This window comes from Pan paniscus, chromosome 3 (genome assembly GCF_029289425.2).
Source record: "Pan paniscus chromosome 3, NHGRI_mPanPan1-v2.0_pri, whole genome shotgun sequence".
Taxonomy (NCBI): domain Eukaryota; kingdom Metazoa; phylum Chordata; class Mammalia; order Primates; family Hominidae; genus Pan; species Pan paniscus.
In genome coordinates this window covers 14,094,348-14,117,260 of record NC_073252.2, presented here as the reverse complement: position 1 = coordinate 14,117,260, position 22,913 = coordinate 14,094,348, and the positions used below count along the sequence as shown (strand labels likewise).

At 41.7% G+C, this 22,913-nt stretch overlaps 1 long non-coding RNA gene across 1 annotated transcript in view; it reads right to left on the bottom strand.

Annotated features, from left to right (window-relative positions):
• LOC134730257 (uncharacterized) overlaps positions 1 to 22,913 on the bottom strand; it is a 283,053-nt gene that overhangs the window by 80,520 nt on the left and 179,620 nt on the right. Inside the window, exon 3 of the long non-coding RNA XR_010111921.1 lies at positions 21,341 to 21,408. This is a non-coding gene — a long non-coding RNA (uncharacterized LOC134730257). The remainder of the gene's footprint in view (positions 1 to 21,340; positions 21,409 to 22,913) is intronic.

The window sequence follows — 22,913 nt, the reverse complement described above, 5'->3', positions numbered from 1 at the left end:
CAGAAAGGGCACTGTGACTACCTTCAGGATACTGCAGGTAGAGCCAGGAAGGCTTAATTTACTGCTTTATTAACCATAACATGATTTGCAGGTTGATTTTTTTGTGTGAGCTTTGCAGATCTTTTGTAATGAAGTCAAGAGGGATAAATAGGGTATTTGTCTCTCCTCTTCACTTTTTTTTTCCTTCCTAGGTTCTCATGGTATTTTTCCACTCAATAGCTTCCAGACCATATTTCAAGGACTGGTTGATAACCTTGGACATCGAATAGGAAGAGAACAGGGCATGAGGGTCGAACAGGTGGCAAAGACAGCAGAGGATCCAGAGCCACCAGGCTGGGCTTGGTGGCAGGGTTGTCACCGGCTCACTCTATGCCTTGAGTGCAGCATTTCATACCCAGAGGACTCCCAAGCAGAGCAGGAGAAAGGACAACAGTCTGATTGTTGCAGCAGAAGATTGCAGCTAGTTTCTGCCACTTCTCTGCTCTGTGTCCTTGAACCAGTTACCTAACCTCTCAGACCTTCAGCATTCCCATGGGCAAGAAAACAATAATGTTACCTCCCTTGCATGAATTGTAGTGAGGATTTGGCATGGAGTGAATACAGTGTTTTATATCTGGTGGGGGAGGAGGAGGCATTGTCATCATCATCATTGTCATTATTATGGTGCTTAAACCTCCTCCTCCGCAAGAAGAGGTCTGCAATAAACATCAGTTCCCCTCCCATGTGGTTTTCATTTATAAAACCATGGGAGGAATCCTGGTATTTAGATCCTGACAAGATAGAAAAGTAGCAAAGATTGCTGGCTCCCTCCCTTCACAAACCTAGCCCTGAAAATCCCCAAAATAAGGAAAAGAAAGTTGAAGTATCTCTCAAACTAGCATAAGAACTATGAGAATCCAAGGAGCAGGAGACGGTTGTAACCAAACCGAACTGGGCTCTGCTCACCCAGAACAGTGAGGACAAACATCTGCACCAAGGTTTGCAGCAGGAGAAAGGGCTCCAAGAAGAATCAGGCAGCTCCTGCTTAAGAACAAAACTCCCACATGGCTAACAGGCAAGAGTTTGTAAAGGCAGAGAGGCAGAGGTTACAGGAAAAGTCATAAATCAAGACATGGAGGAAATACATTGGTTTTGTAAGAAGACAAAACATCTTGAGAGGGGAAGTCAGGGGGTCCATAGGTCATAGGTGGGTTTGAAGGTTTTCTAATTTGCAATTGGTTCAGGAGGCAAACCTTTGTCTAAAAATTTGGGATAGGAAGAAAAGAATGTTAGCTCTGGCCTAGGAAGTTCCTCCAGGCCCCTCAAGAAGAAATTTAAAACAAAGAAATGTGATCAGAGTTCAGTCTTCATTTCCTTCTGATCTGAGGTCTACGTGCAGCAGACCCGGTTGGTAGCAGTTCAGGTTTTTAAAAAACAACTCAGGGACATATGTTAAGATGTGAACTTTGGTTTCTATAGGGAACCACACATCCCATGACTCCAACTTCCTTGGCTATTGTTTTAAGCTACTATTACCTTCTCGCTTATCAAGTTGCATTTACTTCTCAGGGGTAACTAGGTACTTGAAATTTCCCTTGAAAAAAACTCAGATTTTCCTTCATTTCCATGCTTGCTGGGAGGTGGGTGTCTGGCAGATACCCAAGAGGGGTTCCTGCTCCATCTCGGGGTGATTGAGTCCTCTGGAGATAAAGTGGAGGGGTAGGAGATGCAGCAACCCAGAGGAGAAGATGTCCAAGGCAAACCATTGCAAGGTAACAGGCAGTGGGGTAACATCAGAATGGCACATGGGCCAGCTGAAGCAGAAATATTTATAGTAGTAGATTATAAATAATGTATGGTAATAGTAGTACCAGTAATAACACTGATAGAAATGCTAATAATAAAAGGAGTTGCAGTTCTTGATGCTATTTTTGTACTTTTTATAGTGCCGATGATCCTTCATGGTCAATCTTATTAAGTATATAAAAGGAAGTGTATTAGTTCCTTCTTGCATTGCTACAAAGAATTACCTGAGACTGGGTAATTTATGAAGAGAAGAGGTTTAATTGACTCATGGTTCTGCAGGCTGCACAGGAAGCATGGTTGGGGAGGCCTCAGGAAACTTACAGTCATGGCAGAAGGCGAAGGGGAAGCAGACATATCCTACACGGCTGGAGCAGGAGAAAGAGAGGCAGGGAGGGTCCAACACACTTTTAAACAAGCAGATCCTGGGAGAACTCTCTCACTGGACAGCACTTGAGGGACGGTGCTAAACCATTAGAAACTGGCCCCATGATCCAATCATCTCCCACCAGGCCTCTCCTCCAACACTGGGGATTACCATTCGGCATGATATTTGGGCAGGGACACAAATCCAAATCATATCAGCAAGGGATACATATATTTTTTTAATAGCAGGAAAACACAATTTATAACACTAGTATCGTGAGTAGGCAAAACACCCATAGATATCTACCCTGACAGATTGCTCTATCTACCTCTGAGGTAAAGTATTTAATATTATGAAGCAATGGTCTCAGCAGAACTTACTCTGAATATATTCAGATGAGGGTTCATACAGTTGGCTCTACAATGTTTGGATGCCAAGAAAAATACCAAGACCTGGATAACAATGGATCAAACAGAAAAGGCAAGAATATGAAACCAGAGTGAAAAAATAATGATTCTTTATACAGTAGGAAGAAGATGTGTTCATCAAATAAGAAGTTTAGGGGTATTTTGAGGATTAAAAAAGGGATGTGCAAACATGATAAGCAGTGAAAAACCAACAAGTCACAAGAAATCAAAAGGATTAGATGAGTATCAGAAAACAGAAAAAATGTCAAAACAGGAAGAAGACCGAAATCAAAGCACCCTCCTGCCCCAGTCAGGAAGCTACTGATATGCTTCCTGCAGTGACACAAAACACTCCTGAAATTCACTGGTAAGCCTGAGAAATTTGTGACAAAGGGAAATGTTTAAAAATAGGAGTCCCCTGTGTCATGAATGAATTTAGCCCAACTTCAGCCAACTTGACTAATTTTATAGATCAAAACATCCTTCAGGATCATGCTAAGTGAAATAAGTCAGGTGCAAAAAAAAAAAAAAAAAAAAACCACTACTATATGATCTCATTTATGTGGAACCTAAAAATGTTGACCTCATAGAAGTAGGGAGTAGGAGAGTGGTTATGAGAGTCTGAGGTGGTTAGGGCAGAAGGGAGATGAGATGTTGGCCAAAGGATATGTAATTATAGATAAAAGGAATAAGTTCAAAAGATACATTGTACAGCATGTGACTATATTGAATGACAATATATTGTATTCTTTTAAATGCAAAGATAGTGGATGTTAAATGTTCTCACCACACACAAAAAAAAACTATGTGAGATCATGTATTTGTGAATTAGCTAGATTTAACTGTTTCCACAATGTACATATATTTCAAAACATCATGTTGTTTCATATATACAGCTTTCCCTGTAAATTTAAACAAATTTTTAAATTAATATATATACAGGTATCTCTGTAAACTTAAACAAATTTTTTTGAGGTTCACAGTATTTTACACCAGTGGTTCCTAAGCATGGGTTAGCATACAATTCACCTGGGAAATGTGCTAAGTTTCATATTCCCAGACAAAAAGTTCTGGAGTTAGAGCCCAGGACTCAGTATTTTCAACAAGTGGTCCAGATAATTTTTATGTAGCTAGCCAGAAAGATGCCTGAAGGACACAAGTAATTTGGGGAATCACTGTTCTGTAGAGCCCAAATGGTCTGCTTTTCTAGAAACACTCTAAATATGTTTCCTTGCTTGTTGACTTTCCTGGAACATTGACATTTTCTTTTAACAAGTTTATTCCTTAAATAAATGTTTGCTCAGTATGTACCATGAGTGAAAATGAAGAATAAGGCAAAATTCCTGACATCCTTCAAAGACCTGAAAGTGTAGGATGGGTGGTTCAGGCCTGGGCACTTGAACTGTAACACAAAATATAGTAAAACAAGTTCTATAAGGATGTACAGCAATAAAGAAAAGGGCTGTTGATTTTGGCTGCAGCCATCTGGGACGATTCTGTGAAAGAAAGGGCATTTGAAGTGAGCCTTCAAGGATGAGCAGGGTTTAAATAATGGAAGAACAAAGGAAAAGTGCTTCATGAAGAAAAGCATAAGCAAATGCATGGAGATGTGAGAAGGTAGAGGGTACATCTGGCTAGTGACGGGTAGAACAGTGCTAGAATATCCAGGGTGCACTGTCTGAGACAGAGTATCACAGGCCCTGAGCATACTGGAAGGATGTTGGGCTTTTGTGGATAGGCTATGGAGAGACATTAAAGATTTTTAAAGACGAAAGTAGACATGATTTAAGCCTTGTTATGGGAGGACGATTCTACTACAGTGTAAATCAAAAATTAAACAGGAAAAAGACTAGAAATGGGGACACATTTAGCTAGCTATTATAATGATCCAAATAAGAAAGAATGTGGCCCAAATTTGGAAAACAGCCCTGGGGTACAGAGGAGGGGGTGTCACAATACTGATATCAGTTTTGCCACTTACTGAATGCCTGTCCTTGGGCAACACTGAATCTCTCTGGGCCTCAATTTCTCCCTCTGTAAAATGAGATTAATAATGACCTGCCAGGTCTTCTTACCATGACTATTATGGAATATGTAATCATGGAAATCACAGGAAGTGCTTTGTAAGTGTAAGGCATTACTGGCATTAATGATCATGATGAAGTCTTTACCAAAGGTGGGGAAGTCAGTAGGAGACAGCTGTGAGACCAGCATTGCTGGGGGAGGCAAGGCAGCCCTCGCCCTTTTCTAAAGCCCTTTCACCTTAAAGCTGTTTGACGTTCTTATTAAGTCTCTTAACACATAATTCAGACAAATCGTAAATCAATTGCCCGACTTTGTCTTAAGTCATTTTGGACTTTACACTTGTCTTCTATAATATGTGCTTCTTAACCCACATGTTTTCCCCATAGGCACACATTTCAATAGCTGGGTATATTTAGAAGTAACAGAAACATCAGAGAGATAGCAACATCTTACCTGAAGCTTAGTGTCTATAGGCAAATGAGCGAATGGTACAGATTTCCCGATTAAGCAAACAGGCCATCTTCCCTGACAGGAGAAAAGGAGGTAGTACAACATGTAGATCCTTGGGGACAAGACTTGGGCTATTGTGCTGAATGTGTATTTTAGTCTTTTCTGGAAGGCAAAGGTGACTGCAGAAGGTGACACTATTCAGCCTTTTAAGTGATGTATCCAGCTTCAGCATGAGAACGTAAGAGGCCTTAAGCAGGAACTTCTATCAAGATCACCTTTTCTTCCTCATCTGTCTCCAAGAGCCCTGCTAAACACGTCTCCCAAGATCCAGTGCTGATTATCCATTCGCACATGAAAATTGCAGAAACTTCAGGTTCTGAAACCCAAAATTGTGATTTTTTTGGCCCCAAATCTGCTGCTCCTCCTTTGTCAGCTCTTTAAAAAGCCCACCTACAGGCTGTTTTCCAAGGTCAAAGTCAAGCTCTACTCCTCCTCATTCTTATTCCCAAAAGCCCCCTGGCCATCAGACCCTGTCAGTTCCCAAGACTGATCCCAAAGGCCACATGGATGTCTGCAGCAGGGGCTCGGCCAGGACCAAGGATCTGACTTTGTCCCATTACTCTTTTTCTGCCACACCACAGAATCCCTTGACTAATGTCAATGTGAAGACAAAGGTCAAGAAAGAACAAAGGGGACTCCAACTAGCCCTGAATCAAGTCATGATATTAAAAACTGCAAATGCAAAGTAGCTAGATAGGCAATGGCCTACTGATTTATGGAGAGACCAGAAAACTGGGATATTAATTGGGATCATTTTGTTCCTTAATAATGAGATTCAATTGACTTATAACCAGTTATAAGCTTACTGTCTTTCGCTCTGCATTGTTAATTGTACTTATTCATTTTTACAGTTGCTAAATTATAAGATATGCCATAGTTGTGAAAGAAAAGAAAGGATTTATGTGTGTTCTATGCTAGGCTGTGCAGGAGAAAGTGAAATTTAAAGTGTTAAAAAGGTTCATGAGAAAGTCAATGTGATTCTCTCCAACTCACAGTTCGCGGAGCAGGGAGAAAGCCAGGGCAGCCTCTCCACTCTGCAGCTATTACCACTGAGATTCAATTTGCTGCACAGGTCTCCTGAAGTAGTTTATTATTCTGGGATTGGGCCAAAATTTGTTTCACAACAAACTTCCAAGAGTCCCAAGCCTTCTTAGCTACCCAAACTATATTATGAGAGAACAGTCTTCAAAGACCAAAATGATCACTGTCATCATCATCATAATTATTTCTCTCCACATGAGAAAAGTTACTTAACGACCTTGAGCCTCCATTTTCTGGTTTGTGACATATAAATTTGCTTCTACCTGCATAACACAAAGCCTCCCACACAGAAAGTACTTAATTCATGTTAGCTGCTAGTGGCATTTATCAAGTAGGATGTCAAGCCAAAAACTGCCCAAATTCAAATCTTCTACCTGACTTAAGGACCTCCCATTATAGTCCAGTTTCTGTCTTCCAGGCAAGCATCTTCTATTTGGCTTAGAAAAGGAGTTTAAAACAACCAAGGATCTTACTCCTCAGACACAATTCTCCTCACTACATACAGGAAAGCCTTGCCTTTTCAGCCCCAGGAGAGCATAGATGACCTCTCTGATAATTGTAGTGTTATACACATATATACACAGCATTCATACACATAGACAGTAACATCAGGGAAAAGTTGTCTTAGCAGCTCAGCTAAATCTCCTTCGTGAAAGGCTCTGAATTTTTGCTTTAGAAGAAATTGCAGATCAGATATTTCAGCTAAAGCATGAGGCCCCAAGGATCATGCACAATTAAAAATAGATGCTTGCTGTGCTGCCTTCAAAAGAAAATAGGCTTTTTAAAAATAGAAAAACAGAAAAAGAGAGAGAAGAAAGGAAGAAAGGAGGGAGGGAGGGAAGGAGGGAGGGAGGGAAGGAGGGAGGGAGGGAAGGAGGGAGGGAGGGAAGGAGGGAGGGAGAGAGATGGGAATGGAGGAAGGGAGGGAGAAAGGGAAGGAAGGAAGCAAGGAAGGAAGGAAGGAAGGAAATGAGGAAGAGAGGAAGGAAGGAAGGGAAATTTTTCTAGATGGGGGAATTTTGTTTTGTTGAACTGCTCGTTCTTGGCTCTGGAAATCTGGAAACACAATATGAGAAGGCTCTGCTTAATAAAGAATTGAAGAATTTGCAGTTCTCCCAAAGAAAACCCAGGAAGGAGAGGGATTGAGGCTTTGCTCTAGATGGAGAAGAGAGAGAAGGGAATCCCACAGGCAACGGGCATTCAGTGAATGACACCTCTTCTAACATTTAGATTCAAACTAGTAGAGTCACTGCTTCCATCTGCCTGCAACTTGCTACAGAGTGGGTAAAAACGTAGACCTAAGGAACTAAACGGAATCTACAAAATTTTAACAGAGAGGTTACATTCAAGTAAGTTTTTAGTGAGATCTTTTCATAGCTTAAGTGGCAATGTATAAGCTAACACTACAGTCATTCATCCAGTCCAAGATGCATGTTTTTCACATTTTGATGTCTCTACAGTTCAGATTCACCTTGCAACTGATAATGAGTTAATATTAATTGGCAATGCCTTATTTTTATTTTCTTTCTTGGAGGCCAGGAGAAGAATGTTATGTCTTATATATGGCCTCTCAGAATCTATGAATATGGCAGCTCTGTATTAGTCCATTTTCACACTGCTATAAAGAAATACCCAAGGCTGAGTAATTTATAAACGAAAGACTCACAGGCTGCAAACTTTCTAAATTTTTATGTTCTGCTTCCCTTCTAAACATAAATTCCAATTTCAGATCATCTTTCTCAAGTTCAAAGTTCCACAGCTCTCTAGGGTGGGGGCAAAATGGCGCCAGTATCTGCTAGAGCATAGCAACAGCGACCTATGCTCCAGTTCCCAAGAAGTTTTTCATCGCCATCTGAGACCCCCTCAGCTTGGACTTCATTGTCCACATCACTATCAGCATTTTGATCAAAACCATTCAACAAGTCTCCAGGAAGTTCCAAACTTTCCCACATCTTCTGCCTTTCTCTGAGCCCTGCAAACTGTTCTAACCTCTGCTCATTAACCAGTTCCAAAGTTGCTTCCACATTTTCAGGTTATCTTTATAGAAGTGCCCCTCTCCCGGTATAAATTCACTGTATTAGTCTATTTTCACACTGCAATTATGAAATGCCTGAGACTAGGTAATTCATAAAGGAAAGAGGTTTAACTAACTCACAATTCCACATGGCTGGAGAAGCCTTGGGAAACTTACAATCATGGCGGAAGGAGAAAGAGTCACCTTCTTCACAAGGTGGCAGGAGAGAGAAGAGAGAAGGAGGAACTTCCAAACACACAAAACCATCAGCTCTTACGAGAACTCACACCACCATAAGAACAGCATGGGGGAAACCGCCCCTATAATCCAATCGACTCCCTCCTTCAACTGGTGGGGATTACAATTTGAGATAAGATTTGGGTGGAGTCACAGAGCCAAAGCATAACATACTCCAATAGATGTGCCAATGACTTCAACACTTCAGACTATGTTTCACAAATACTGGAACTATCACAGTCCTCAGGTTGAAATGTCAGACTACAAGCCAGCAAAAACAGACTCAGGTTTATTTTTTTAATTGGTATCTCTGAGAGTTCAGAAAGTCCTTATCTAACCTCCAACATGCGGTAGAGCACAGAGAAGAGTCCAATTTAATTTTCCTGATACCTTTTTCATAAGCTGATGACCCAGCTAACCATGTGCTTTGATTAACTCACTGGGTCATAAATATCTTGAATCCTTCCACCCTCATCACCACAGAGAAGGCAATTCAGAGCACTCCACCTCTGTGAACAAATTTTTTTAAAGAAAATATATTTATTTGGAAATAAAGCAATTCAATGGGAATACATATGCCATGCTAAAGCATGTGTGTTTTAGGGAGATAAAGGAAGACAAAGGTTTTAAAAGAAAAAAAATGCAGCATAATCATTTTGAAATAATTATCCATGGCTATAGAGAGAAATAACAAGGTTGATGCCAGTCCAGGGTTGAACAGGCAGTTATTGGGCAGATGTCCTTGTAGAAGTAGTTTTAGTGTAAGACTGTGATGCCTTGTGTTTAAGGCTGTGATTTTTGCATTCTTTTTTAAATTCCAACTTTTACTTTAGATTCAGAGGGTACATGTACAGGTTTGTTACATGGATAAATTACATGTCACTGGGGTTTGTTATACAGATTATTTCATTATCCAGATAATAAGCATAGAACCTAATAGGTAGTTTTCTGATCCTCACCTTCCTCCCATTTTCCACCTTCAAGTAAGCCACAGTATCTACCGTTCCCCTCTTTGTGTCTATGTGTACTCAATGTTTAGCTCCCACTTACAAGCAAGGACATGTGATATTTGGTTTTCTGTTTCTGCATTAACTTTCTTAGGATAATGGCCTCCAGCTTCATCCATATTGCTGCAAAAAAATGTGATTTTAATGTTTTTTATGGCTGAGTATACTTTCAGTCCAATTAGATTATTTCCTTTCTGCAAGAATCATTGTCCATTTTTAACATTCAGTTGAGTCTAGGAAACTTGCATAATTTTTATTCCACATTTTTCTTCTTGAAAAAAAGACTTGGACTTTCTAATTCCATCTTAGCCTAGTGGATAGAGTAAATACTCCGGAAATAAAAAGTGCCAGACAAGGGTCTTTAGTAGACTGAGGAGCATGGCACAGAGAGAACCTTCTTCAATGATGCTACAAATCTTCAGTAAAAACTCCCATGTGCGCTCCCGCACACACAAACACACAAACACACACACTCTTACTTAACATATTTGGATTTCTTGTTAAAGATTATTATTTTGTAGCTAGATAATAATGGAACAAAACAGTCAGTGTGTGTGGTGGAGAGAACTGATTGTATCTGTAATGCATGAGCGTTAACTAGAGTCATTCATGTACAAAGGTTAAAAACGATGTGGTATACAGGCAAAGGAGGATATGTGCATTTTCACTGGATCTTGTTGTTTGGGCACCTGAGACAAGCTGGCAATCACTAAATCTCAGCGATCACTCAATGTGTGCCAGGCATTCGCACACAATATCACTAACACCCATGACAGTCCTTCAAGAGAGGTTCTGCTGTCTGAGAGATTATGTGACACGCCTAAGGTCACAGGATCAGCAAATACTACGGCTGAGATTTAAACCCAGAACTGTCCACTGCCGAAGCTTTTGCGCTCTCCCTCGTGCCATGTTGCTTCTCATTTTGGGCTTGGTCTCCACTTCCCAGTCCTTGAAGGAGTTCTCCAGGTCTGCCCCATTAGCACTGCATCTCAGAAGGAAGCTGCAGCTGCGCCGCCAATCTCCCGGTGGTGAGTAACCTTCCTGCTTTGCATCTAACCTTGTGTTCTCCATTGAGTGCTGACAGGTAGCAGTAGTCCTTCCTTTCTGAAAATGTCACTGAGCCATCTTCACAGAGAAAAGGCAGTGCTGACATTCTACTTTTCCTGTGACGGCCTGGAGAATGTTTAAACCCCATGACCTTGTGGCTATTTAAAAAGAGCCAATCCTCAGACCTTGTCAGTCAGTGACAGGCAGCATTTTGTTTAATGGGCCCGAGGGTGGGCTTGGTTTGCAGTGGGGAAGGGTAACATCTGGTTGGAGTTTAAAAGGCAAATGGGGTTTCTCAGTGATTATTATTCATCAACAGTACTCAGATGCATGTTTTCCCTGTGTTTCTGTTCATAATCAAAAACAAATCCCAAACACAGATATTTAAAATCTACATTGTTTTTATGACGACCTAGCATGATGCCTCTTTCCGACTGACTTGGAGGATACCCCCAACCCTTGTTTGAATTTTCTGACACCAACAATTGAGTATTAAAGTATTACTTAGAATTATTGAAGCATAACATCTATGGACATTAATAGTTACCAGTTACTAAGCCAATGCTGACTTTGGTGATTTATTTATATTACCCAATTGTATCCTTCTAATAACTCTCCATATATAAAATTATCTCCATTTCACAGATGAAAAAATTAAAACTAAGTCAGAGACTCAGGACTTGGTCTGTTCTGAGAACTGTTTGTCATCCGTCTATCATGAGATCAGTGTAGAAATTGAGAGTGTTTAAAAACTTTTATAGGCGTTTAACCCTGCCATGATAACCAAGCAATATTAGATTTTTCTAGTAATTTGTTTTTACTGTATTTTACGAAAGTTTCAATCCACAATGGTTTGGAATTAGAAAACAATTTGCCCTTTATCAAAGATGGTTTTAGAAGCACTGTTCCAATAAAACCCTCCCTCTGGAATAATAGTCCAAGGTGTGGGGAAAAATAATTCAAATGATTCTAACTTGCCATTTAATGATTAGCTGTTCTTCACCCAAGTGGCTTGGCTTCTGGAGTGGCTGGTGGAGCCCAGACATCTATATTATTTAAAGCTCTACCAAAGATGTAAGCTCCATGAGGGTAGTGTTTGGGGTCTGTCTTGTTCACTGACGCATCCTGAGTCGAACTGTGTCTGGTTCTAGGTAGGTGCTTAATAAACATTATTAAGTGCATGAACAAATGAATAGCTCCTGATGGACAGACATGCTTGAGAAACACTATTTTTCACATTCCTATGTACACTCAAGATTTTACCTATGATAGCAGGCTGAAGATTCCCAGGATCTTACATCCTAGCAGGTAAGACAAACAATTAACCAACAGAATGATTAAGGTCACAGACATGCTAAGGAAGAATTGAAGCCAGATGTGATAAGCAAAATAACACCTCCATCCCTAAAGATGTCCATGTCTTCATACCTAGAACCTCTGAATATGTCAGGTTATGCAGCAAAGGAGAAATAAGGGTGAAGCTGGAATTAAGGTTGCTAATCAGCTGACCCTAAGATAGAGAGATTATTCTGGGTTGGCTGGGTGGGCCCATGATAGTCACAAGTGTGCTTAAAAGTGAAGGAAGGAGGCAGAAGAGGAGAGTCCAAGGACAAAGTGACTACAGAGGAATGGTCGGAGATACAATTTTGCTGGCTTAGAAGGCGGAGGAAGGGGCCATGAGCCAAGGATACAGGCAACCTCTAGAAGCTGGGAAGGGCAAGGAAATGAAATGTCCTTTATGAAAAGTAATGCAGCCCTGTAACACCTTGATTTTAGCCCACTGAGACATATGTTGGATTTCTAACATACAGAACTGAAGACACTAAGTGTGTGTGTGTGTTTGTGCATGCATGCGTGTGTTTCCTGAGTCAGGGTCTTGCTCTGTCACCCAGGCTGGAATGCATTGGCACGATCTGGCTCATTGAAGCCTCAAACTTCTGGGCTCCAGAGATCCTCCTGCCTCAGCTACTCTGGCTATTTTTTTTTTTTAAATTTTTGTTTTTTAGAAATGGAGTCTCTCTATGTTGCCCAGGTTGATGTTGAACTCCTGGCCTTAAACGAGGCTCCCACCTCAGCCTCCCATGTTGCTGGGATTACAGGCATGACCCATCACATCCAGCTAAGTCTGCATTGTTTTCAGCCACCATGTGAGTATCACTTTGTTACAGGAGTAATAGAAAACCAATGCACTGAGTGATGATATTGATTGTAAGCAGGGAAGGTCCCTTTAGAGGTCTCACAAAATGTAACAGTGTAATGAAATGCGAAAAAGCAAGAACTAACCTTAAAAGAGCTGAGAGAAGATTCCAGAAGAAGAAAGAGCTGGTATTGAGTTCCAGAGGGAGGACACTCCTTGGCAAAGGAGACCCAAGTGGCTGAGCTGGTGGAGCAAGAAACAGAGAGAGAAAAGATGAGATGGAGCTGGAGAGGTTGGCAGAGGTCCTCTGCAGGACTGGGAGGTCATGGCAGGAGGACTGGAGTTTATTTTAAGAGCAATAGATGGCTATAGAATAGAGCAGAAGGGTGATAGGTTGTTTTTCACTTTCTTAATGATATCCTTAGAGGCACACAATTTTTAATTTTGATAAAGTAAAACTTAAAAATCTTATCCTTCATCACTTGCAGTTTTAGTGTCATATCTAAGAAATCATTGCCAAACCCTAGATCACACCGTTTTACTCTGGCATTTCCTTCTATGAGTTCAACAGTTTTAGCCCTTACATTTAGGTCTATGATCTACCTTGAGTTAATGTTTGTGTATGGCATGAGGCAGGGATCCAATTTCATTCTTTTGCATGTGGATATGCAGTCATCCCAGCACCATTTGTTGAAGGGATAAGTAACATTTTATTGCAATAAAGACAGACTCAGTAATAATGCTATGCTGAGCCATGTTGATGCCCAAGGCAAAAGAAAAAAATCAGTAACATAGTGTTTTGTAAATATTAAAGATATAAATTCTTTCTAATTTGGTCTTGAAGTCTCTCTCTGGAGAGTGGCTATAAACTCTAGCCCTGCCCTGACAACAGGGCTCCAGGGAAGGCAGTTTCTGGATGTTTACAGCATGCCTTTCAAGGGATACTTCTTTATCCTGGTAGACTGCCTAATGCCTAAGTGTCCGGCCATGGCCAGGTGTTCCCCATACAGAAAACTTGCTTTTATTCACAGATGTCCCTGTGGCTCTTGTCTAAGCTATGTTTAGTTTATTCCTACCAAGATAGCCACTCCATAGGAGAGCCCTGACCAGGAAAGAAGTTAGGCTCATGTTTGTCTGTCAGGGGAGACACAGGAGGAGGCAGCACAACACCGAGCATGAAATAACAGACATATTTATTACTTACAGATTCCAGAGAGCAGGGGGCAGTATGCCTCCCAGGGTCACTGGAAAGGGGGAAGCCACTGAGGACACGTGCATTCAGCCAGCAGGTGGGGAGCAAGAGAGAGAGAAGGGGACCTGTAAGCCAAATTCTTTATTGGGTCCTGGGAGTTACTCAAGCAGGTTTCCTGTAGGGAGGTCTAACTGGTGGCACAAGCAGGCACTAGTTTCATGGGGGTCACACTGTGACTAAGAGGTGGCCACTGTGGCACACCTGCACAGTCCATGCGGGGTGTGGAGGTCAGTGGGGCTAATTAGGTCAGTTGTATCTGGCTGTCTCATGGAGAGGTAACTACCAGGAGTTATATAAGCCAGAGAGCTGAACTGACCACCTTAAGGAACTAGGAGGAGTTGTAAAACTGGATACTGCGCCAAGGGTGACTAAGCCTGCTTCTGGTATGAGAAAGTTAAAGTTATATTCAAAATGGATACTGAAGCAACATGAAATAATAAGAATTCACTCAACACTATTTATCTTAAAATTTTATTTTTTTTTTCACTGTGGGTTTTTGCATTAATTTTGATTAGTTAAAATATTGCATTTAATATTACTTATCCTAGTGACTGAGACCTTGAAGCCCTTTTACATTTTGTGCCTAAAATAGGCCTTATTCACCTCACTCTAGTTAATGTCCTGCAAAGTCCCTAGCTCAGCTTACCATGCCTTCCACACCCTAACCCCTGCCTGCCCCTCCATCTGCCTCTCACCCCCCATTCCTCAACTGTTATCACTAATAATACAGATTAGTTCATGTTTCCTTGCACACATCATGCTATGTCAAGTGTCTGTCATTTTGATCTTGCTCACCACTTGACTTGGAATTATTTATCTTTAATATCTTGCTCTTTCCCATCTTACAAGATCAGGTGTTAACTCCTCCAGAAAGCTTCCCTTGCGCCTCCGGGTGGGTTGGCGCTCCTCACCCAGGCTCCCACAGTGCCCTCCTCACCCACTGTGCTCCCATAATTATTATAGAATAATAACATAATAACATAGCATGTATTACCCTGTAAAATAATTATTTATTATTTGTCTTCTCTCCCTCTGGACTGCAGCACTTTGTCCCTTATGTCAGACTGTATCTTACCCACTTGAACATTCTCATGTCCTAGCACAGTGCCTAGAATATGACAGATAAGTAATAGATATTTGTTTAACAGTTCATCTAGCTAGAAGTACAGCAAGGAGAAGCCAATCCAATCTGCCTAAAGTGAACAGAGAAGGTTCCTCGTGGAATCTCCCTGGTAGGAGGACACAAGTTAAGCATCTGGCACAGAATGCTTCCTTGCTAAAAAGGTGAGACATCCCAGAGAACAGAGGCTGTGCATGAGGCAAGAGCTCCTTGTCTGGACTCCAAGGATGGAAGCAAAGATTTACAAGACCTCATTGGAGAGTCAGCCCCATAGGCAGAAGGATAATTTAGAAATTTAGTAACTGGAACTGGCCTACAAGTGAAGCAGAGAAGTGGCTACTTCCAAGGAGTGAAACAGTGAGCAAAATTAAGGGAAAATTCCCACTGAGCTCACCTCATTTATTCATTCATTCATTCATTCATTCATTCACTAGTCATTTCATAAACATTTATGGAGCATCTTTTGGGGGTACTGGGATAGGCCCTGGAATACAGGGATCAAAGATCATCTCCTTACCCAAAGAAATCCATGGCCAAGTCAACTGCTGCAAACCTACTATGTGTGGGATGGGAAACCAAAAAATACAGGTATTAACAACAAAGTCTAGCCTTCAGTGTTTTTACTGGATTATTCTATTTGCCTATCCAAATCCACTCTCTATCTTTGTCCACCCTGCTATTCCCTGGGGAAGCTGAACCTGAACCACACTCTTGGGCTCCCTTGACCACTGACTACCAACTGCACATGGCCAGTGTTGTGCATCAGCAGGAGATTGGAAGGAGAGAAGTGAGTGAGGGTGTGGCATTTATTACTATTGCCGTGGGGTTTCCATGGGCCAGTTCTGTTGAAAGCCGGGAATCTTATGTTTCTTCCGCATAGCCCCCGCAGTCTTCTGGCTCTCTTTCCCCTCTCTCCACTCTTTCAGGCCTACAATAGCACCTAGATTTCATAGTCCTCTGGCATTTGACTATTCTTCATGGTTTCCCTAAGCCCTGCTCCCAGCTTTGTAAGTAGTCCTTTATTAAATTCATTTCACATTATCCAAGTGTAAGTGTGCCATCTGTTTCTTGCTGGGACCTTGACTGACACAACAAGCTCCTAAGGGAGATATGACAAGAACATCAATAAACGGGGGATGGAAGGAGGAATCCTCTTGGACATGTGAATGAATATATATGGCCACCCACTGGGAAAGGAGGCCATGAGAAAAAGTCAAAGCCAAACACATTGGGATTATTTGCCTTTATGCCCAGGAAGCTGGAACAGAGCAGGGAGCTGGTCGAAGGTACCCGAGAATCCATCCCTGAAGGATAGCAGATTTGGAGGGTAAGGAAAGATTTCTTTCTGCCTGAGAAGTGCCTAGGAGACAGTGACTCTGAGTTTTCTTGGGGTAGACAGCAATGAAGGCTTAATAAGCAGACCCCTCCAGACTGGTCTCCTCTCCCCTTGCCACTGTGGGACCTTGAGGCAAAGGGAGGAGCAGACTGATGCACCTCGAGTGCTACAGAGAAAGTGAAACAAGACTGTTTCCTGAGTTGCAGAATATGCCAAAAAATAAGAGGACAAAACCACACTCTGTCAAGTCACCTTAAAGACACGAAATGGGTTCTAGGCCTATAAAAGTGCCTGTGGCTTAGCATAGCTAGAGGTTATCTAGATGTTTTCAGTCTGAGAACTTTCACCTGAGGAAGAAGGACACATCAGACTCTTCTAACAGCATTCGAGTCACACTACTCACATCCCTCTTTTCAGTTCCATCCTCCTCAAAACTCCTTAGAGGTATTATTTGGCTCCTCATGTGGTTTTCTTACATGGAAGAAGAACCATATGTATGCTGATCAGGTTTAAGGTACCTAACAAGTAGAATTCATGCTGAAAATCAATACTTTTGGCATCTGCAGTCTCCTAAAAGCATTGTTAGTGAGAGTCAGCCTCCCCAAGTCCAGGAAACTCAAACACTTTGAAAATCTAAACTCACAAAGCCAAGGTCAAAACCCTGGCTTGGGTGAAGTCATGAATATCAGTGCTGCCTGGAGGCTCCTTGGAAGCCCACCATCCACCAGCCTGGGACACACACAGACACACTGGTACTTTGATGAGCCCTGCTGCCCACTAAAGTGCTGATTTGTTAGAACAGCCATTGTACCAGGTCTCTCTCATCCCTTTCTTGAACAATGGATTGCTCTTCCAAACTTTTTTCTTTTTTTCTTTGACTTTTAATTTTAATTTTTTCATTGACACAGATCTTATATATATTTATTGTGTACAGCATGTTGTTTGAAATAAGCAGGCTTTCTGAAATGGCTAAATAGTGCTAATTAACATATGCATTACTTCACATACTTATCATTTTTGGGGGTGAGATACCTTGATCTGTTTTCAATTTCATAGCCTGGCATTGGCTCGCTCATTGTTCTATTTGACTGATTCTGCCTGTCACTGTATCTACCACCTCTGTCAGATTAGAGTAATCCACAAATTTGATAAGCAGGCGTGACCCAAGTGACTGATAAAAATGTTAAATATACAACCTGAGGATTCTTCAATCCCATCCTGGCTTCTCTCCTTTTAAAACTTTGGTCTGTCCTTTTCAGAACTACAGGCAGCATGACAAGTGTGGTCTAGCCTGTGCATGGCAAAGCATGCCTCTCACCTCGTTGAAATTCTCTGCTCCTGCAGGCTGAGATCAAAATAACTCCCTTACACATTATGGCTGATATTACTGAAGTGCTTCTGTCATTTTTATCCTGAAGATACTAAGTCACATCAGTGCATCTTGTTAGTTTTCTTTTGGACTCGGGTGTAACATGTTCTGTTCCTGTTCAGTTTTGCCTCATTATGCTTAGACCATTGCTGCAGCCTGTTAAGATCTATTAGGATCCTGTGTAGACCAGACACAACCTCTCATCACTCGACTTGTGCCTAACTCTCTAGTACCATCCCATCCCCACTTCTGTCTCTACACTTTATTTCTAGCAATAGTAATTGCTTCAGGGCCTCCCCAATGTCTTCTAGACTGTGTGTAGGATACAATCTCTCCCACACAGAAAAAGTCTCAGACTAACACAAAGATCCACATCTCAGACTCCGACCCATTCCACTCCATGCAACAGAAGGTAAAAGGATATGGGAGATCTCTGAGTCATGTGACCAGGAGGCTGGGGTCTAGTCCTGTCTTCACCCTTAAAAGGCTCTTGTCTGTCCTGTGAGCAGGCATAGGGTACAGCAGTCTGAGGATACACCAGGGTCTTTCTGCCCCTCTCTAGCTGGAGCAGAGGCTGCTCTTGCTTCCCAATATCCATTCTCTCATTCTTTTCTGCTCGTAAGAACAGACCCCAGTATTTAGAACAGCACATATAAACCCCTGAAATGATGGCATTGCCAGCTGCTTTATAGCCAGGAGTGGTCAAGAGATAAAGTTTTGGCCAATGAAGTGGGAAAAGTCATGTGTGACTGACTTTCAGGAAGGTCTTAAAGTGGAGGGAATAAATTATCTTTGTCCTCATCCACTTGCGCCTGCTGTCTGCCTGGAATGTGAATGTGATGACAGGCTTTCCAGCAGACATCATAGGACCATGCAGTAAACTTGAGGTTAGAAACTGGTCTGATGATTCTGGAGGAGAAAGATTGAAGCATGGCCTCGGAAACACCATGTCAAGCCTACACTGCCTTTACGCCAACTTCTTTTATGGGAGAAGGGAAGTAAGCTTTTACACATTTAACACACCTTTCAGAAGCCACTTTCTTCTATATTTATGATGTTATCTCTAGCTGCTTAACTCTGGAAAAGCCTCCTATTCTCTAACCCTATTTATCCAACTGCAAAATGAAACTAACAATATAATATGAAGGGGAAAAAGATCATATGTCAAGCATTGACAAGACACTAGGAATATGAAGGCAAAAAGATAAAGGCAATTCAGTCTGCAGATTTTATGTGATGATCACCTCTCATTGCTCACTCACTATTTCTTTCTTTCTTTCAACAAGTATTTATAAAGCCTCAACAGAGATGACTGTTCTGAAGGGACTAGGGTTGCCATATTTAGTAAGTGAAAATACAGGGACAACAAATCTTTTTTTTTTAAGCATAAGTATGCCCTGTGCAATATTTTTTTATTAAAAAGATAATTGTTGTTTATCTGAAATTCAAGTTTAACTGGTTGTCCTGTATTTTATCTAATGACCCTACCTGGGGCTACCATGGCAAATAACACTGAAAAAAGCCCATCCTGCAAGGAGCTGTCTTCCAGTGGAGGGGATGGTGCACAAACCATGAAGCTCAATATCAGAATTGAATGTAGGGATAAGTGGCATGAAGGAAATAAAACCACTACAGTGTGACAGGAAGGTGACTCTTCAAGGTTGTCAGGGAAGTCCCGTGAGGATGTAACATCTCCCCAGATGCCTGGACATTGAAATGGAACTAGCCAAGCCAGGGGAGGACCAGTCCAGCCTCAGGGGCCAACGAGAGCAAAGGCCCTCATGTGGGAACATGTTTGGAATGTTCTAGAATCCCAAGGCCAGTGGGGTTAATGTTAAGTGGAGAGAGGTGTGCTGGAGCCCAGTCATGTAAGGCCCATAGGTAATTTTTTTTAAAAGAGGCCATGGATTCTATTTTAAGAGTAAGTAGCAGCCATCAAAGGGTTAAGAAGGGAAGAATACCGTCCAATTTATTTATTATTGTTTATTTTTTAAAGAAAGTCTTGATTGCTTGGTGGGGATGAGACAGGGTTGGAGAAGTAAAGGCAGCTGCAGGAGAATGAGTAAGGGGGCTTTTCAACAGCACAGCTGAACTGACAGAGGCTTCAGCTGGAGAGCTGCAGAAGACCTGGTGAGAAGGATCCCACGGGCTATGTGTTTGGGAGTAGGGCAGACAGGACCAGTGAAGAGATTCACTGTGGAGGCTGCAGGAGAGAAGTGAATCAAATATGATGTGCAGGGCTGGGTCCTGAGTAACTGAGTAAAAAGTTCTCATTTACTGAGATGGAGACACTATTCCTAGGGCAGGTTTGTGGACAGCATGGGGCAGAATATTAAGGAGCTTGTCTTGGCCAGATTCCTTAGATTAGATAGTCAAATGGAGATGTTAACAATTAAAAGTTGCTTTTATTATCCCTAATTTACAGAAGAGGAAACTGAGGTCTCGCAGGTTAGAAAAGCAGGACTCATAACAAAACCTGTCCAGACCCAGCTTGCTTCCCCAGACCACACTATTATAAACCTCCCTGCTGCAGACGCGAAACAAGCACCAAATGAGATCATAGACTTTTAAATTATAATGATTATTAACGTGGGACAGTGTCTGGAGACAGGCAGGGCATGGAACCTACAGGATCTAGGGAGCAGGTAAAATGTGCTCAGCTCTGCTTTGGAGCTGAGTCCTCCGCACACCAGGGTCAGTTACATTTTCCCAGACAAGCTGTTCCACAGCCAGACTTCACGCCATCCCCTCTGAATCATTTAAATTGCCTTTGCTAAATAATTTACCTCCATGTAGACAAAAGGGGTCCACAGGCTCCCCAAACATTGTGAGACTGGTGCATAATTTACAAAGCATTGCTTAGCCCCCCCGTGCAGGGAGAACAACAGGGCTTGGACACCTACCAGAGTCAAGGAGGGCACCAACTGGAAAGGAGACAAAACACAGCTCCATCAAAGAGAGGCAAAGGCACCTACTGACACCTGGATTCTCAAGGCCAAAAGTAAGGCAGGAAAATGTGAGGGTCAAACTGCCTCTGGGCACAAGTTGAAGCCAGTGAGGGAGGGGCACGTAGCTAGCATGCGTGCTGGAAGTCTGAGGAAAATATCATCAATGCTACACTCTTCCTGATTATCAATATCCTGAGACCTAATTAATTGTGTCCTTTAAAAAAGTAGCATTGCCTCTGGTAAGAAGCATGTTTAGCAAATACCTGAGCATTTTAACACAGGCAAGAACGATGTGGAATTCAGACAGGAAGGGCAATTTTCTGTGCCTGGAATGCCTTCCTCCACATCCCTTATGCACTTGACAAATTCCTGCTCCTTTTTCCAGAGCTGCCCTCAAGGGTTACCTCCTCCAGGAAGCCTGCCTCACTCCCAGAGGCAGACCAAGGCTTCCTTCTCATCGTGAACTATGTTTTATCTCTCATTTCATTGTATAATAAATGTTGTTTTCCTCCCCTGGACTCAGGTCCTCGGTAACAGAGTTTCTTTAAATCTGTAGTCACAGTACATGATTCAGTGGTAGCACATTCTGTATTCATTGTAGAATGAAGGATGAAACAAACAAGACATGCACCAAAACTTACAAGATATTTTCCCCAGCATTGCATGTAGTATTGTTGCTTTAAGCATAAAAATTCATATCCCAAGAGAATGGCAAAGTGTGTATAAAATAAGCAAACATACCAGAAGTTGCTCAGCATCTTCAAGAGTCGTTCTGCCCCTTGCTCCATGTCTTAGCCCATTTTCTGTTGCTGTAACAGAATATCACAGATTAGGTAACTTATAAAGAAAGGAATTTTATTCATCTCACAGTTCTGGAGGCTGGGAGTTCCAAGAGCATGATGCTGGCATCTGGTGAGAGCCTTCTTGCTGTGTCATAACATGGCAGAGGGTATCACATGGCGAGAGGGCAAGAGCACACATGCCAGCTCAGGTCTCTCTCCCTCTCTTATGAAGCTGTTGTTCTCATAGTGGAGGCTCCACCCTGACAACTTTATCTAATCCTAATTACCTTTCAAAGACCCCATCTCCAACTGACATATGGATTTGGGAATTGAGTTTCCAACACAAGAAATTTGGGAAACATATTTAAACTATAGTGCTCCATTTGGACTAATACTTCCCATTTCTAACCACCTGTCAGCTTCAGCTCTTTGAGTTTGGCATCTAATTCATTTTACAATGCCTGACTCTTAATAGGATGATTGGGTTCTTGAATCAGACAGATATATTTTTATTGGAAGTTTCCAGCCTTGCCACTTAGAAGCTGTGTGGCCTCAGTTTAGTAAGTTAACCTCTCTGATCTTCAGCTTCCTTACTTATAAAACAGGCACAGTAGAAGTATAGAGGTATTAATAATGCCTACCTCATTGTAATGTTGTGAATATTAAATGAGATTAGTGTATATAAATATCTTAGTGCAGTGCCTAGAACTTAGTGATCATTGAATGAATGTTAGCTATTACTACTGTTTTCACTTTACTACAAGATGTATTGTCCATTCTGTCACTGCACCTGCTTTCTATGTTCTCTACCAGTACACACACCTTCAGTTCAGCCCTGGACTTGCTGCCATGTATCCAATACCCCATGATCAGACCCAGAACACATTTGGCAATCATAGCTTCTCTTCTTGTGATTATAACAAATTTCCTCTTCCTGGATGCTTCTCAAGATCAAGAGTAAAAATCTGAGTTATCTTAAGCTATGTTTGGGTTGTCAGTCTGTGCTGCTTTGAATATAACTCCCCCAAAAGACTGCCTCATATAAAGCCCCAGCTTATATTAGGGTTACTTGTGTTTGAGCCTAAAGATACAATGGCAGTTAGAATTTAAATGGCATTTACTATGTGCTTGGTACTTTTTAAAAGTCATTTATACTTAGTACTTAAAACCAAAGAGGTACCAGTATATCTTCATTTTGCTTATGAGAAATTGAGGCACAGAGAGGTATCGTATGAGGGTGGGAGTGTGTCACACTCTGCTCAGGAGGGCTTGCTAGTCAGAGCTGTAAACTAAGTTTACATCCTTGGGAGAAGAAAAACTTTGTCAATTCTAAAGGGTCTGACTTTTCCCAGTTTTAGACATCAAGGAAGAGGCAGGTTCTGTTATAGAAAACCCAGCCTTGTAAGGCAAGGATTAGATGGGCAGGACTAAGGAATGGTCATCATTCTCTGAGCCCACTCTCTTTAGTTAAGATTTTAATGCATCTGAACATACTGAAAAAGAAGGTGGCAGAAAACTGGCCCTTGACTCAA